Raw genomic sequence first — 13,920 nt, forward strand, 5'->3', positions numbered from 1 at the left:
GAGATGTCTTAAGGCATCAGGGAAAAACCTCTCTGGTACTATAGGGAGCTACAAAGGATAAAAACTGCAGGGGAAGTCAGTTATTTGAATGTGCTACTCCGAAACGAAGATGTTCTCGCAGGAAAGGAATTTTTGGCGGGCCGCACAAACCAGTCAGAAGACTGACGACTCAAAAAGATAAAAAAATATCACGTACGGATGTCGGATGTCTGTCATCGCTGTCGATGATAATTTGAGGCATATGCACTATCGGAAGAGCAGCTTCCAAACTATTGCCCAGAAATCGTCCAAATGCAGTGGTTTGTGGAATCTGCTAATATGAATCCCTTCTGTAACCAGTTCAGATTTGCAGTGTGTTATCGCAGGAATCCTTCTCACACACTGATCAAACTCTCGGCAGTTCTACGAAAAGAATGACAAGGAAAATACAAGACTGTTGTTAATCGCGGGGTTGCATTTCACACAGCAGCAGTTTTTGAGTCCACAGGTGTGCAGCTTCGTATGAATTGCCTTCATCTTGGTTATTGCTTTGCTTTTATTTCATAGTAAAGTTACACTACTGGCCATTAAAATTGCTACACCAAGAATAAATGCAGGTGACAAACGGGTATTCATTGGACAAATATATTGTACTAGAACTGACACGTGATTACATTTTCACGCAGTTTGGGTGCATAGATGCTGAGAAATCAGTACCCAGAACAACCACCTCCGGCCGTAATAACGGCCACGGGTCGCAACACATCTAAAATGTAACGTCCACTGTTCAAAGTGCCGCCAATGCGAACAAGAGGTGACCGAGACGTGTAACCAATAGCACCCCATACCATCACGCCGGGTGATTCGCCAGTATGGCGATGACGAATACACGCTTCCAATGTGCGTTCAACACGATATCGCCAAACACAGACGCGACCATCATTATGCTGTAAACAGAACCTGGATTCATCCGAAAAAATGACGTTTTGCCATTCGTGTACCCCATGTTCGTCATTGAGTACACCATCGCAGGCGCTCCTGTCAGTAATGCAGCGTCAAGGGTAACCGCAGCCATAATCTCCGAGCTGATAGTCCATGCCGGTGCAAACGTCGTCGAACTGTTCGTGAAGATTCTTGTTGATCCATATTCTGCTAACAGTCGTTGGATCTCACCAACGGGAGCGGAAATGTCTTGATTCGATAAACCGCAATGGCGATAGGCTACAATCCGATCTTCACCAAAGTCGGAAACGTGATGGTACGCATTTCTCCTCCTTACACGAGGCATCACAACAACGTTTCATCAGGCAACGCCGGACAACCGCTGTTTGTGTATGAAAAATCGGTTGGAAACTTTCCTTATATTATCATGTTGTAGGTGTCGCAACCGGCGTCAACCTTGTGTGAATGCTCTGAAAAGCTAATCATTTGCATATCACAGCATCTTCTTCGCGTCGGTTAAATTTCGCATCTGTATCACATCATCTTCGCGCTGCAGCAAATTTTAAAGGCCAGTACTCTACATTCGTTTCACTTAATAAGATTTATTCTTTGATTAGCCGCTCTCTTTAACTTCAAGCCTACACACATTCGCAGATACGCGTGTGGTTACATATACACGGCGTTACAGGAAGAATGGTCAATATGCAGAGATATATGACAGGAACAGTTATTCGAATCAAAAATGTGAAGTTTTACGTGGGATCAAAAATTCATACCTTAAGAGCTATGAGCACTACTTCATCTTGAATACTAGAAAACGAATCTAGTCTACTGCAAGGTCTTTGCTTTCCATAGTTTGAGAGGAGGTGATGTGGACAAAAAGAAGAAAAAAGTTGTCTAGTAAACATGGGTTATAAAATTCATACCTTAACAATTACGAGGACTTATTCAGTACAAGAGATATGTTTCGCAATAGCTAATGGGAAAAGTGCTTTTAGCTCTTAAGGTATGGCTTGCACAGCCCGTGTTTACTACACTGTCTTGCTTCGAATGATCATTCCTGGCATGATCCTGAATATTATGGAGTGCTGCACTCGCATATCAGTAGTTATGTTACAGTGAGTGAAGGTGAGTAAGTAACCTACTGTGCGTGCAATAACGTCAGCTGCCGCTACGTATCTGCCTGTTTGGAGACGCTTACTGTTAATGTGCGGCCTCCCATCTCCCCAGGAGCCCCAACACACGACGCCGCAGCACGTGTCGCTGCCAAGCAGTGCGTGCGGAAGTGAGAGGCCAGAATCGCGTATATATGCGACGTGGCATTAGTGTAGCTACACATTATACATCGTGTACATTATTCAACAGTTTTAATCATTTTTAACATCTTTCGTATCACTGATGTAAAAAAAGGTGTTCCATTCCATACTGCACCCTCTTAGGCATTGATTTCTACATCTACATCCATACTCCGCAAGCCACCTGACGACCTGTAGCGGAGGGTACCTTGAGTACCTCTATCGGTTCTCCCTTCTATTCCAGTCTCGTATTGTTCGTGGAAAGAAGGGTTGTCGCTATGCCTCTGTATGGGCTCTAATCTCTCTGTTTTTATCCTCATGGTCTCTTCGCGAGATATACGTAGGAGGGAGCAATACACTGCTTGACTCCTCGGTGAAGGTATGTTCTCGAAATTTTACTTTCGCATTAATAATAGTCCGCAGCTCGTGGTGTGGTGGCTAGCGTTGCTACCTCTGGATCACGGTGTCCCGGGTTTGATTCCCGGCTGGGTCGAGGATTTTCTCCACCCGGGGACAAGGTGTTTGTGTTATCATATCATCATCATTCGGGCAGTGGCGAGATTGGAAATGGAAAGATTGGGAACTTGCACGGGCGCTGACGACCACGATATTGAGCGCCTTACAAACCAACAACATTATCGCATTTATAATATTGCGATTTATCAATATTAGTGTTTAGTTTCATTTGGTCACGTATGCTAATGAGCTGCGATTAAGAGTAAGTATCGTCTCTGGTTGAAGTTACTCGTAGATGACCGTATCGTGTTCCCAATATTGGAATGTCTGTTCAAAGTCGTGAAATTGACATTTACCAGTTAACTGACAGCTTATATTGTTTTACTTATTCTCGTTACCGATACACACATTGTCTCCTTTGTCATCCGATGAAAAATATTAGTACCAAGTGATTGTTCTTTAAGCTACCACGCACACGATATGCTCTCTAGCTACGTATCAGAATATTTTGGCTACACAGCTATTTTTTTTCCAGCGTGGAAGGATTATTAATCTTAAATGAAACCTATGACATTGCGTAAATGACGTCCAATAACGTTTAAGAAAGGGAAATGTGTTGATAAGTAGCTCATTTAAACTCTCTTGTGATTGTGAAATATGTTTATCATGATTACATGTTAGTTATTCAAGTTCAACAGCTAGAGAATAATGGTCAAAAATATGAATAGCTGTTCTTAAAGCTTATCGAGTAATTTCTTAACGCAGAGTATTTCAAGTTCTCCAGAAAAACAATGTTTCGGAGATAAACGCGTTCAAGGTTCCTGATAATACGTGCTTCAAATGCATTCAGCGTGGATATTTTAGTTGTGAATGAACACAGAATGATGTCAATGACTTATTGTAACGTGGTAAATGGAGGTTAGTGGTGACAATACCAATACACAGTAAGTCCAACATGAACCATACGATGGAAATGTCCGAAAACTCATACGGGCATCATTTGTTTGATATGTGAACCACATAAACAAACATTTAAGTTACGCTTGTACTTGAAGTCGTATTACTGATACGACCACTTCAATACAGGCTCCATCATAGAACCGTTCTCGCTGGAAAATGGAAAACGTTAATGAGAGTATGTTATGTGTTCGATACAGCAGTGAGGTTAAATCACTTTCAACGCTACGATGCGACGAACAGTTTTGTACAATTCCAATCTTGTGGAGGAATTCTAACGACACTACTAGCTGTATTGACAGAGAAAATTTGGGTCAGTAAATAAATAATTTTGGAATAATTTTATTGGTAACAAGAAAAAGAATACAGCTTTTGTACAGTTAGTAATATAGATAAGGATTTCTTGTCGTAATAAGAAAAGTGATGAATCTTCTTTGTGTCGCCCGGGGCTAGGAGTGGAATGTTAGTGCATTATTGCTAGAGAAAGCAAATGAATTTAACTCAAAAGTCACTATGAATTACGGAAAACAGTAATTTCAGAAGAAACCGCCTTAGAAGTCATAGATTAAACGTAAAAACAAAACTCGTATTCAGTTAACGGCAATTGAAGTACATCCTTCAGCTCTATGCTAAGAGGCTAAATATAAATACTGTAAATTAACGATGGGATTTCTTCCACATAGAGGAAACGGTAGCACTTCTGCGCTCTCTATTTGGGAAGAGTGACGGTCAAGGTTTAGATTTTCTTTGTTTCACTGTTCGAAAAAGACGAATGCCGAGATGATTTTTATGAAAGTGACGTGGCTGAATCCCTTCCCCATTTTTGTCAAATCTGCACTTTTTGTCTGTCTCCAGTGGCCTGTTTATCTATGATATGTTAAACCCCAAACGTCACAACAAAGCAAAATGCTGCGGCGCTATTTGTGGTTCCATAAATAAAATTTTAAAAGATTTTGTAAGAAAAACTTCTGTCGAACAATTTATGTAAGGGACAATCACACAAATTAGTCAATTTACATTATTTTTGTTAGCGGAGAAGACAATGGAAAGATGCTTTCTTCCGCTTTTACCAAGTCGACCCAAATCGATGTAAAATATATACATATTGTGAACCGCTCGCGACTGTAGATTTCAAAACTTGGAATGCTGAATTAGCATTTAATACAGAATCCGACCTCACTGCTGTTTGAAATTTATGTCCATATTACTCTCAAATGCTTTGCTTTGTTCAAATAAAACAAAAATCTAACGTGAATAGTTTGCATTAGTTTCACAGATAAAAGGCCGAGATTGTATATCTCTAGATAACGATATTTCATTACCAGGAATATAGTGCAATTTTAAGTGTCCAATCAAGTGCGTTATGTTTTTTGCGTTATTCCTAAGGTTTTTTGTGCAAATATTTAAAGATCTGCAGTCTCCATCTTCCACGCAGTGGAACATGATCCATTACTTTTATACTCATTTACTCATTGTGTGATTAGAGATACTATTTTTAAATAATATCAAACTACTTACATTTTTCTCTATAACGGAAGGAAGAGCCGGATCGGAGAAAGAGTGTGAGTTACGCCAGCCGAGATGCAATCTATTTCTCTGTGCGTGAGAAACACTCATCACATCTTTCTGTTCCTTCAAGAACCTCATCTTTCTACACAACGGTGTTTTGTGAAACAAACAGCAGATAAAATCAGCTGGTGCATAACGCAGCCCCTCGACGGGCAATAATATTATACAGTAATACTTTGCAACATTATTGATGTCCCTAAACTTTTCAATAATGTTGCACAATAATTTTGTACAGTTTTAGTGTTCTGAATAATAGTTGATAAAGATTCTGCTGCTGTGGTAATTGCGCTAATTTGTGGCAGTCCAAAAAAAAAAAAAAAGAAGAAGAAGGATGAAAAATTAGCGCAAGGAGCTTGAAAGATTCACTCACGAAAACTTGTTGAGGGAATTGAGGTTGAACGGAAAACATGGTTATCCTAAATGTTTACCTGTTGATTGTCCAACATTTGATGCAGCAATGGAAATAGTTGCTCCTACGATCCAAAACCAAGAGACTACAATGAGAGACGTAGCTTCACAAAGTAAGCGCTTATCTCTTATGCTACGATACCTTGTTACAGACAATTCATTCGAAGATCCGAAGTTTACAAGTGCAGTTTGACCCAGGAGTACTGGGTACATACTTATGCAAACGTGTCACGCAATAATACGTGCACTGAACGACTATATTCGGTAAATAACGTATATACAGACAAAAGTAACTATATGTACACTTTTATTTACATCTGTGCATTCAGTAGCACAGATGAAGTTTTTTTGTTATAGTATTCGAACTGAACAACTTAACCTTTCTGATATGTTACAGCTGTCTGGTGCACAAGAAGTATGGAAAGAAACTGCACAAGAGTTTGAGCTAAAGTGGAATTTTCCGCACTGACTCGCCGCTATACACGGAACCACGTAGCCATCAAGGAACTACCTGTCTCTGGATCTCTTTCCTGCAGTTATAAACACTTTTTCAGTATTGTTACACCCATTGAGTTCTTAATTGTGGATGTTGAAATGAATGGTCGTGAATCAGATGACTGTGTTCATTATTACTCTAAGTTTGGGGACTTAACTTAGCTCGAATAATCTGAACATCCCACCAGAAGAAGGCCTGCCAAACAGCGACATCTTTGGTACTTTTGTATATGTCGTGGATGACGCTTTTGCAATGACAGTTTGTTGAAACCATACAGTCAGGCAGGACTGACCAGGAACTATTAATTTTGAACTATCGTCTCTGTCGGGCGTGCGGGATTGTGAAAGTGCTTACGGAATTTTAAATTCAAAATCTGGTGTGTTTCAAAGGTCTATTGCTCTGTCTCCATCGGATAAGATATAAATAGTCTTTGCATGTTGCTATTTCCACAATTATGTACTTCAGAAGGAGAAAACTGTATCTTCCTGTCATACAGGTCAAATGAGGAGGGACAGACGATACAGGCTCATGGAGAGAAAGAGGCTATGTATTTTGTCTTCAGCCGACATAAACAAAAAACCCGCGTGAAAGGAGGAAAATAGTCAGAGACACTTAGTAACGAGGGCAAAGTATCGTGGCAAGATAAAGTGTGTTAGTTGAATTTGAAACCAATTTAATAACCTGATACGTATTACCCAGTTATCATATGTACCTTACATGTATTCTCATTAACTAATGTGCGTTTCACATAAATACGATAAATCAATAACAAAATTATTTACAGAAGTTCTTTCGTGGTGTTCTGCCCTCAGATCCCACAATGACCGCAATAATCTCATTTCCAATGAAAAGGCTCTTTCGCCTTGTTTCCTACTCATTCCTAACCAGGAATGGTGGCTCTGAGCACTATGGGACTTAACATCTGAGGTCATCAGTCCCCTAGAACTTAGAACTACTTAAACCTCAGTAACCTAAGGACATCACACACGTCCATGCCCGAGGCAGGATTCGAACCTGCGACCGTAGCAGTCGCGCGGTTCCGGACTGAGCGCGTAGAACCGCTCGGCCACCACGGTCGGCCATTCCTACCCATGCACACATTACTAAGTGACAACACAGTATTGCATAAATACTTATGCGAACTTGTCGTGGAATAATAGATGCACTAAAGGACTGTATTGGGATAAGGAGGAGGGAGCAACGAAAGGGAAGGGAGGGAACCAGTGATATCAGCTGCATTGGGACTTTATGCCGAATCAGCGGCAGAGGGTAAAAAATGTGTATCGGATTTGAGCTCGAACCCGAGGTCTGTTTCCTACGCAGCTGTGTTAACCGCTGCGCCACCCGGACACAGCGTTTGTCGCAACTGCGCCGACTCTCTCGGCGCGCTCCCCGACCCACTCTCATTCACACCTAGCGCCATCTATGCGCATTCCTGGTCCAAGTCCTCCATCCTCGCTAATTTCAGCTTCCCGTTGCAGATTGAACTTGCATCTGCGTTGAAGTTTGTGAATTCATTGCCCATAGAGGCGAATAAATTGTATGAATGATGGTGTCTGTTCTTTCAGGCATGTCCGAAAGAACAGACACCACGTATCCATACACATACACGGTGATAATTATTCAACTATATGAAAAAAAACGTAAATTATGTACAAACTACGCCGTGCACATGTAAAGGTTATCAGGTTATCAAATTGGTTTCAAATACAACTAACACACTTTGTCTTACCACGATACATTACCCTCGTTAATAAGTGTCTGTGACTGTTTTGCTTCTTTCACGCGGATTTGTTGTTTATGTTTGCTGAAGACAAACTAAATCGCCTATTTCTTTCCATGAGCCTGTAATCGTCTGTCCCTCCTCTTTTGGCCTGTGTGACAGGAAGATACAGATTTCCTCCTTGTGAAGTGTATTATTGTGGAAATAGCAACATGCTAGGACTATTAGTATGTTATCCTATGGAGACAGAGCAACAAAAAAAATGGTTCAAATGGCTCTGAGCACTATGGGACCCAACTGCTGTGGTCATCAGTCCCCTAGAACTTAGAACTACTTAAACCTAACTAACCTAAGGACATCACACACATCCATGCCCGAGGCAGGATTCGAACCTGGGCCGTAGCAGTCGCGCGGTTCCGGACTGCGCGCCTAGAACCGCGAGAACACCGCGGCCGGCAGACAGAGCAACAGACCTTTGAAACACACCAGATTCGGATTTAGGTTATACCATGTTCGATGTGCCTGCCATCATTGGCGATGATGTGCCGCAGACGAATAGCGAAATTATGCAGGACCCGCTGATGTGTCGGAACATCGATATTGTCGATGACCTCCTGAATTACTCTTTTCATCTCACCAATGGTGCTGTACCGCTTGTCTTTAATATAGCCCCACGAAAAGAAATCGCATATGTTCTGACCCGGAAATATGGCGGCCAATCGAGGCCTATGCCGATGACCTCTGGGTACCCCAGAACCGGAACGCGGTTTCCAAATTGCTCCTCCAGGACATCAAACACTGCGCTGCTTCGATGTGATCGAGCTCCGTCTTGCACGAACCACATCTTGTCGAAATGAGTGTCACTTTGGATAACAGGAATGAAATAATCTTCCAAAACCTTCACGTACCGTTCTGTAGTAGCCCTGCCATCAAGGAACATCGCACCAGTTATTCCGTGACTGGACGTTGCACACCACACTGTCACCCGTTGAGGGTGAAAAGACTTCACGACCGCGAAATGCGAAATCTCAGTCACCTTGCGTATTGACGAACACGTCCAAATGAAAGTGGGCTTCGTCGCTAAACCATTCGTGCATGCGCGTACTAATTAATCCCCGTAGTGCCCCCAGCCAACCGTGCAGTTTAAGTTTCCTAACGCAAACCGTTCAAAATAATGATTTTATTTCATATAGGTCAATAATCGTCGCCCTGTATATATAAACCCTACATTGTTACAAAAACGTAAGGAACGCTTACTATGAGGTTTTACTAACAAAATTCAAGGGACGACATCACAGAGCCACAAACGAAGACGAGTTAAAAAATGGAATTATTGAATGCCAAATTTTCAGAAAGTAGTGAAAAGAATAAAAGATTCCATGGAATCAGATGGAGGGTCCGATGAATTATTAGAACTCACCTTATGGTATTTCAACGAAAATAACAAGAATAAATATTCAAACTGCGGAAAATAAGAAGCTATAACTGCTGCACAGATTGTTACAAGTCTCCTGTGGACTCGATCCTGGCGAGGCATAAATATATGCAGAAGTAATTGCAGAGACAAAAACAGACTGTGGAACGTGTGTACATCTCTACACAGTTTCTGTACAAATTTCTAAGTTGCCCTTCAGACAATATTTCATTAACTTCTTTTCTGACCTGCATCTAGTCTTGTGGAGTCAGTGTGTCCAGTTCCACAGTCCAAGCTTTGGCAATCTGCGTCGAGTCACTTTCTGTAGTAAGCAAGAGCTGACGCTGTAAACTCCGCTTGACAACTTCTTTTTGACTGGAGGCAATGCACAACCTGCAGTCTCACTTTCATTAACCTACAACGAAATTTATTGGTAATTAGAATGACGCTAAACTGAAAGCCTAAAAAAAGTAATTTCTCTCATATGTTGCTTAATAAAGAGGGTAATGTATAATGGGAAGATAAACCTTGTTAGTATTACGAGGGTTAGAACATTAATAGTGGCAACTATTTATTTACAGCTCGAACAAAATAGATACGTGTTTCAAAATTTTACTGACCTTCAAAGTAGACACCAGCATTGTGTATGACTCGTTGCCAGCGATGTGGAAGTCGTAGGATACTCTTAGCAGTGCCAGTTGTGTTGACATTTCGAGCGGCGCGGTCTATTGCCCGACGAATTTGTAGCAGCTCAGTCAGTCAGACAAATCAGTAACAGCTTGCACTGTACGTGCTCGAGCATTGTCCTGCAAAATGATGGTCAGGCCCTGCAGAAAGTGCCATCACTTCTGTCCCTAAGCTGTTCATTTTTGGGACACAACCTAAGACCAGCTTAGAGACAGAAGTGATGACACTTTGTGCAGGACCTGACCATCATTTTGCACCACAATGCTCAAGCACGTACAGTGCAAGCTGTTACTGATTTGTTTGAATGATAGGGCTGCTAAGTGCTATACCACCTACTGCGCTCTCTTGACTTAAGCCCTCGTGAGTCCAACTCGATTTCTAAACTGGAGGAAACACTTCACAGCATTCGCTTCAGAACTCGGGAGACAGACCGAGCCTCTCGAACTGTTAACACAACTGACACTGCTAAGAGTATCCTACGACTTCCACATCGCTGGCAACGGGTTAAACACAATTCTGGTGACTACGTTTAAGGTCAGTAAAACTTTGAAACACGTATCTATTTTGTTCGAGCAGTAAATAAATAGTTGCCACTACTGAAGTTCCAACCCTCGTATTTGAATGGCAGTTGACAGCTTCACATACGAATTTAATAACCTGACATAAGTAATATCACCGCTTAATGTGTATTTCAAAGGAGTATATATATAAATCAACTGAAAAAATACTTACGCAACTGACTGATTCGTCCAGTTCATTTACGATTCCAGTGTACTGACCAAGCTCACTACGTCTTGGTCGAGAAGAAAACGTTTTTCATCCAAACATCACAAAGTGGGTTCTAACACTTCATCCGTGCCAACACCACTTTTCCTAGAATCCTGTATCGTTTCCACCTCTTCCCAGAAATTTGTCCTTCAAGAACTAAAATTTTTAACACATATTCCTTTGTGGCTGGGCGATACCGTTCTCTGCATTTCGTTTAGTAAAACCCAATAACACTGATTCTTCATGTTTCTGTTTTTGTAGCTTTTTTTTTTACTTCCCCCATGGCGGGCATCGATTTGTAGAGCTCTGTGCACTCAAAAAAAAATGCTTTCCCGTTTTCTTTATATCCCACTTTTAACGTCGATACGTCGATGATAAAACACTAAACTGAAAATAAAAACGTGCCCAGAGATTATAGCAAGAGAAACACCGTCATGGATGCTCTAAATATGACCCAAACACGGTACAATGTTTCCAGGAAACGAAAAATATTTCAAAATTTTTGATGTTCTCAATACTATTGCGCAGTTGTAAAAAATAATGATTATCTTGTTTTTCATTCAGCCTCTTTTCCCTCAACAAGTTTGCGTGAGTGAATTTGTAACAATTTTTCATCCATATTCCTTTCTCTTTCGGATTGCAATAAAGTTAAGAAGTTATCACAGCAGCAGTGTCTTTATCATCCATCATTCTGAACACTCCAAGCCTCGATAATATTTTGCAGTTTTACTGCGCTACTTCCCCGTCTAAAGGACACTTTAAGTTAAGACTATAAACTTTGAAATATATAAGGGAAAATCAAAATGGTTTTTCATATTCTATAATAAAAATGTAGGTCAAGAGGAATTTGCGACACTATTCGTCGGCTTTGACCAATAACATAATGGCAATGGTTGATGTGGTGTTAATTCTTAGACAAAATTTCAATTTAATTTCTTTATACCACCATCAGATTTTCATTGGCTTCGGGATAAATTATTTTGTAATCACTGCTGTGTACGACAGACAACATATTCTCTCCTGTGTTTCGGCGTGGATTCCAATGTTTCGTCGATTAATCGGCCTTTTTTCTTTCCGATATATTTTTTAGTCTGTTGTTTATCGTGGTCCCCGCTGCAAAAAATAGTTTCGTTATCTTTGTGACAGGGCTTAAATTCTTACATTCATGACAGTTTTGACTTACAAGTGAATTTTTGGTTGAGCTATGATACAAGAACATAAGATGACGTGAAACGGATGAAACAAAATATTTGCATCGGCCGGGAATCGAACCCGGGCCGCCCGCGTGGCAGGCGAGCATTCTACCACTGAACCACCGATGCTACATACTGTAATTGCGGTATAACCTTGACACTCAAGTTATCTATGTAATTTCATGTTTCTTATAAGGATTCTTTTTTTTTAAATATGAAGTACTGATTAATGCTCGTCAACAATAACATGATTAGGGACCGCGTATGGGCTCGAATCGAGTAATTATCAACGAAGAAATTAACCGTCGCCTTTTCACCGCAGCGTTTTACCACGAATAGTGGAAATAGTGGAAAAGCTAAGAAATTAAATCTTGGTTTACACAATTAAATATTGCAACCGGTTATGTTTTTCATGAGCAGGAATTCGGTTTCAGGAATTTGCTCCCGTTTTCAAGTGATGTTGAAATTTACGTAGGTACTGGGTATGACGTTTGCTCGTTCTATTTCCCTGCCGTCGTCTAACGATATCACTGCAATCGTAAGACCTTAAAATTTAAATTAATTTTTCTCCGACACACACAAGTCGGCCGTACCTGGAAGCTGAGCACTCGATACATCACTAAACTAATTATTCATTTGCACCCGAAGTTACCACATTGCAAATTTATGACACAGTTAATATTGCAATACATACGAGGGTTGGATTACCTACTGATTTGTACCTGAGGGCGCCAAATTATTTCTTTCTGTCTGGCACCGGAAACGCTGCCGCCAACTCTGTACCAACATTACCTTCAATACCTATTTAAACTCGCCTGCAAAGCGTTCTGACTTATTATTTAAATCATTATTAATGCAGTTGCACGTTTTAGGAACACGTCGTTTTAATGGATGAAATTTGGCCTAAATCAGTACGGACTGCCTAGCAGCAGATAGAATTATTGGTGTTATAGATGTATTGACTGAGGAGTAGAGCTGTTAATGGTATATTACAAATCCCCAAAAATGGTTAATGCCGTGCAAACAGCTGCAGAAAATGTTCTGAAAGTAAGACCCATAGAAAACATCATTTAGACTACATTGTTGATACTTCGTAACTCCCCTGAACGGCACTAATATGTTTTGGCATTCGAAGTGAAACTACTTCGTATACCATTGCTCCGTAATAAACGACTCCTGAAGTCAATATCAGGCAATATATTATGTACTGTAGAATTACAGTAAAACAAAACATATTATAACTGTATTGACAGACAAAATAAAGCAATGTCTCATTGACAACAAGAGTTACAGGAGTTTGAAGCAGTGTCTCGTGTATGTGATGAGGAAGTTATTGTTTGGAGCCTAAGTCTACGGGCAAGGGTGCAAATACGATTACTTCGGTGGGGGAGAGGGGGAGGTGATTGCTACGGAAAATCCTTAACTTATTCAAGGCGCTTGATGTTGCTCGATATTTTTGAATGTGCTAGTTGCATCTACAAATAAAGTTTATGTTCTGTCGACAAGTTTATTCACACAAAATAAATAAAAGAACAAATCCTCTAGCTGAGAATGCAAAAGTCATTGAAATTTGGCATTAAGTAGATGGTGCATAAACACAACATTTGGAATTAACATTTCTGCCTATTTTCTTTGAACAAGCAGAAGTTACAGATACACTTTAAAGACGTAATCAAGTATTGAAGAATATTATGATAGAAACGACAATTAAACAACGTATCTATAGTACTTTTCACCAAAATCAAACTTACGATTTTCCTTGTTACTAGAAAATAATCAGCGATATCGACACAGAACTGTAAGGTAGTGAGGGCTGAAGCGCCTATTAAAGCACGTTTACATGAGCGATAAAAATTGAATATCACGGGCTGTATATCCCGAGAATGTTGTCTAATAACACTGACGCCACGCAAATGGCAGCCACATTTATTACATCACGGGCCACCACTGCTCAGCAGCTTTTTCGGCAATACGTCCCCGGGCCAAAAGCTTTTACAGACGAACGCGAACTGGCGGAAGTGGTGCGGTTTTGC

General features: G+C 40.6%; 1 protein-coding gene and 1 non-coding gene across 2 annotated transcripts in view; both read right to left on the reverse strand.

Annotated features, from left to right (window-relative positions):
• LOC126268087 (prostatic glandular kallikrein-6-like) overlaps positions 1-13,920 on the reverse strand; it is a 96,795-nt gene that overhangs the window by 42,789 nt on the left and 40,086 nt on the right. The window lies entirely within an intron of this gene.
• Trnag-gcc (transfer RNA glycine (anticodon GCC)) lies at positions 11,946-12,016 on the reverse strand. Its single transcript has one exon. It is a non-coding gene; the product is annotated as a tRNA-Gly (tRNA).

The sequence above is a fragment of the Schistocerca gregaria genome, chromosome 1 (assembly GCF_023897955.1).
Source record: "Schistocerca gregaria isolate iqSchGreg1 chromosome 1, iqSchGreg1.2, whole genome shotgun sequence".
Classification (NCBI taxonomy): Eukaryota; Metazoa; Arthropoda; class Insecta; order Orthoptera; family Acrididae; genus Schistocerca; species Schistocerca gregaria.